The following is a 3978-nucleotide window of genomic DNA, read 5'->3' on the forward strand; positions in this document are numbered from 1 at the left end:
ACAAGTCACTCTGGTCTTCTTTCCTCCGTTACTGACCCATCAAAAGTTTTACCTCTAAACATGTATCTACCAACACAGATAAATTTTCATTATAGTATAGATATGACGTGTTTAAACGCTCGAATCTGTACACCTTTCTGTCCTCTTGTTCAGTAAAAGAATTTGATACATGCCGTACTATCCTGGAAATAAATTCTATTACATTCTAAGAGGAGATAACCTTTACTGTGCACAAGAAGGCAAATGCATCAAAGACTTTTTTAGTCTTTAGAACTAGTAGTATAAACCGTGCGTTAAATTCTGTGAGTTAATTTATTTGATTATTTATCCAGTAGACTTGTATGAAGGTTCATTTGTATCGACTTCTTTATTTGTAAGTGTACATGTAGTTGCGTAAGACATTACTGCACATTTGTAGTGTCAATAAAGATTTCTACGAATGACGTATGGCGAGATCTGAGAGACTTTTGACCTCAGGGGAGGTGCCGAAATAGGCGTAAGGCCACACCGACTTAATTTTATGGATGACATCCTCCGAAGACCCCCAAACTAGTGCGCGCGGGCGAATGAAAAAATTCCGGCAAAAAAAATGCTACTAAACCACAGTATTACAATACAAAGCTAGTATTGTGAATATGCGACAGTACACAGCGACGTCTGTATGACACATGCACATGCTGGCCGTTTGCGGATTTTATGAATCGACACTGTACTGAGTGTGTACTGAGTTCTTGAGTCGTGGAGCTTCGGTAGCCTGGGTGCCATCCTCCAGAGTTACCACCGGCTCTGTATTGTCGCTAACCACCATGGAGTACCCAGGCCTAGAGCCAGGCCAGAGCCTTGGAGGACGTGATCTTTCTTTTTTTTTTGAGAACAGACGAAAATCAATGCGTGCGCGGATGTCATCCATGAAATTAAGGCGGCGTGGCCTAATGGTCGTTCGGTCGATGTTCGAACGGTGGATTGGGTGGTACACTAATGAGGATTACGAGAAAGAGAGAATCTGTATTGGCATATGTTTTAAGTAGAGAAAAATCGTTCCTCATGTATTATCAATCATTGACAATTAATAGCCTTTATTTGTACTGGAAATGCCCTGTCGGCCTTAGCCGCTCTTCCCAGAGGTCCAGTTGAGGGGGGGGGGGGTCACGGGAACACAATAAATAAGTAAATAAAATTCAAACTAGATAGAAATATTAGCGGTTGCTAATATAGACAGGTTCGCAATGTAGTGTATTAAGCTAAATCGGCTACTAGTATTTAAGGTCTCATACGCCAATTTCGCTGTCCCATAGACTTACACCTTAAAATACGTAACTATTTTGGCTGGAATCCAATCAAAAAACATAAATCAAGAGTTTTTTTTTATTTCTATAGCAAGCACACATATGTAAGGCAGTACATTGATTTGGCCATACCAAGGCCACGGCTTCAAGGCCACATACTCCTGTTTACCTGAGGGAGTATCGGTACGCTGCCGCCTGAGCTGTGTGTCCTTGAAATTGCTCAGACTGCCAACTTTGGCCTGAGGAAAGGGAAATGAGGTCACGGAGAACAGAACAGATTCGGTGTCACTGCGTTTTCACTGTGATACGAAGAGATACAGAAAATGTGCTGTGTGAGCCCTTTCAAGGGGCCCTGCAAGGGGGGTCCCGACAACGCTACATTCTGAGAGACGGCTACGTATTGCGCTGAATTCAAGAAGCCTCTCTACGCTCTACGCTAAATTCGAAAGATTCCTAACACAGAAGTTCACTTTTAGTGCTTTACCTTTTGCAGGGTTCCTTCTCATCCTTTTTCTAATCACCACTCACCTTGTAAACAAGTCCCTTATCAAAAGAAAAAACACACCCCAAAACAAAATTCCACTTCTCTAAATAAGTGGTTTCATCTTTAGGACTACACATCCAAGAAAATACTGTTTTCTGAATTTAAAACAAGAAGAAGAAAAAAACTTCTGAAGAAAGAAAATTATTAATATGCACATTTTGATTGGTTTCTAACCATGGTTTCTATCCCTCTGTTTGCCTAAAAATCGATAATGTGATTGTATCAATTTTAAACCCCCTAAAATTAGCTGTGTCCAGGGGAGGGAGTCTCCTCATGGCTGTTATCACAACCAGTTTAAAAACTATTATAGTCTTATTGTCGGGAAATCCCAGCCTTTCTACAGGAACACAGTTCTCCCCTGCTAGCGTTATTGTATCATCCCCAACAACACGGCCTTGAACAGCAATCAGATAGCGCTCAAGGACAAACAGCTGCAACTATTCAACTTTACTTTGTACATAAGCAGCAGAACGTCTAGAGGAAAATCCGTACAGTATAACGCCCTGCAAATTATGTTTGTGAAAACTTATTGAGAAGCATTTCATGAAGACGATCGACCCTGAATTTGTCGTAAACCTTATAAGTAAGTTTGTGGGTTTGTAGCACAAGTTCTACCCCGCTATTGTAAAATGTACAATCCCCACAGCAGTTGAATACTAGTATACATACGGTGAAAACGAAATGTGATAGCGCTTAGTCTAAGCCTCTTGTCTTTTAATTGACCTCAGATTAGACAGAGGTGAATTGTTATCAATCACACCGCTAACGTAGCGACCTGAGGTTAAGCCCAATGCGATGCCTGTCAGACACGTCTAGACGTAACTGCGCAAACCCTCCTTGATTAGTGGACTCTTCCATGATGTCAATGTCTTTGCATTGCAGCTATGTTGACCAAAACTATTGAGTATTTAGAACAACCTATTAAAAGCAAATAAAGGGTCCGTCAGCATTGTCAAAAGTTCATGAACTTTTCAAATTTGACCCGTAGGTTAATGTCAGGACCCTCAGAAATGGGCATTTAATTGGCAGGAAGCGAGTTAACGCACGATTTCTTGAAGGAAATGTCAATCAGATTTGCGGTGAATTTGAAATTATTCAATCTATTCGGACCAATCACGGTGGATATTTGGGAGCCCCGGGGATGAAAGTTTGTAATTAGCATGCCTTCCAGCCCCTGTCGTGTCAGTCTGACGTCAACCTGCCAGGGGCAGGACAGGCAGAATTCTCTCGGCCAACTAGACTAGTACGAGTTATCCAGTTTTCGGCTTTCTCACGCCACGCATCCCGAAGACACAGCGCCGATGTGCCGGCTGAGGTCACCTTCTGTTGGCTCACAACGCCGGCTAGGCGGGGAAGGACTGCAAGGACAAGCAGGATTCCCTGGTCTATCCGACAGCTACGCTAACCATGGCGGACCTACAGAAGAAGACCATCAAACTGTGAGGCCGAGCTCCAGCGAGAGGTGGAGGCGCTAGAACAGAAGTGGCAACAACTGCACTCGCCCTCGTCCCATCCCCCTTCCTCCAGAAGAGCTGGCGATACAGGTGGAGGGAAACGCGCACTTTCTTGGCTTTCGCCCGTCATTCATGCATGAAGCGAGAGCTGGCCTGGATGCACAGATTCACCAGAGTTTGTCGGTCCACCTATGCACCAACCCCGATAAGAACATCGCTGGGAACGTGCGGTTCCTTCTGGGTCATCCAGCCAAGTTTGTTCGATCGCAATGTCAAGTGCAGAACTTAACGTTCTTCCTCAGTTCCATGACACAGTCCTCCTCGGCCTCTTAGCTGCAGGGTAAGTCAATTTTTCTTTTCATTCTTTGTGCTCTTTAGGGGGAAATAGTATGCAAAATTAGTGCAAAATTTTAGATGTACTGATTCAATGAAAGACTCCCATATTTCAGACCTAGCACACTTGTATGTATTAAAGCGCTTTGTTGTTGTTGTCCCTGCTTTACGTCAATTTTTTTCCGCTAGACGTGGACTCTTGGTGTCATTCTTTGCTTGGCGTTTTGCTTGTTGAAGCCACTCTTATACTTGTGCTTTGCACATGTGTGTTTGGAAATGTCATTTACTCATCTCTCTCAAACCTTGCCTAGCCTCTATGTTATCCTAGAACGCTCTGTACAGCATACTGATCATGTCTGCT

Source organism: Branchiostoma belcheri, unplaced genomic scaffold, assembly GCF_001625305.1.
Source record: "Branchiostoma belcheri isolate BF01 breed outbred unplaced genomic scaffold, Haploidv18h27 scaffold15, whole genome shotgun sequence".
Classification (NCBI taxonomy): Eukaryota; Metazoa; Chordata; class Leptocardii; order Amphioxiformes; family Branchiostomatidae; genus Branchiostoma; species Branchiostoma belcheri.